This window comes from Arachis duranensis, chromosome 4, assembly GCF_000817695.3.
Source record: "Arachis duranensis cultivar V14167 chromosome 4, aradu.V14167.gnm2.J7QH, whole genome shotgun sequence".
NCBI classification, from domain to species: domain Eukaryota; kingdom Viridiplantae; phylum Streptophyta; class Magnoliopsida; order Fabales; family Fabaceae; genus Arachis; species Arachis duranensis.
The window spans coordinates 12,609,379-12,610,385 of NC_029775.3; positions in this window are offsets into that span (position 1 = coordinate 12,609,379).

Below are 1,007 nucleotides of genomic sequence, written 5' to 3' on the forward strand. Positions count from 1 at the left end.
CAAGAAAAGATATGATTCAAACATTAAACCTTTCTCAACAGAAAAGGCAACATACTTGAAATGTTGAATCAAATCATTAATTGATAGCAAGTATCTTTGAAAAAGGAAAGAAATTGATTTTGAAAGCATATGATTGAAAAAATATGATTTGAAAAAGATTTGATTTTGAAAAACTTTGAAAACCTGAAAAATAATTGCATTAAAAAAAAACAGAATTTTCCCTCTTGTGCCATCCTGGCGTTAAACGCCCAGAATGGTGCACATTCTGGTGTTTAACGCCCAAAACTCTACCCTTTTGGGCGTTAAACGCCCAACCAGGTACCCTGGCTGGCGTTTAAACGCCAGTCTGTCTTCCTTTTTTGGGCGTTAAACGCCCAACCAGGTACCCTGGCTGGCGTTTAAATGCCAGTTTGTCCTTCTTCACTGGGCGTTTTGAACGCCCAGCTTTTTCTGTATAATTCCTCTGCAGTATGTTCTGAATCTTCAATTCTCTGTATTGTTGACTTGAAAAGACACAAACTAAAAATATTTTTGGATTTTTAATAATAAGAAATAATCAAAATGCAACTAAAATCGAAAGAACAATGCATGCAAGACACCAAACTTAGCAGTTTGTATACTACTGACACTAATGAGAATGCATATGAGACACATAAACACTCAAGTCAAAAGAATTCAAAGATCAGAGTAAGAAATCATCAAGAATTACTTGATGATCCTTAAGACACATGAATGAATGTATGCAATTGACACCAAACTTAAAATGAAACACTAGACTCAAAAAATATTTTTGGATTTTATAATGTTGTAATTTTTTTTGGATTTTTCGAAAATAAAGTGGAAAAAGGTATCAAAATTCTTAATGAGAATTCCAGGAATCATGCAATATTAGTCTAAAGCTTCAGTCTAAAGGAATTAGACATGGTTAGCCAAGCTTCAGCAGAACATTGCATTCAAGAGCTAAATTGATGAAGATCAATCAGCTTTGGTGATGATAAGAACATCAC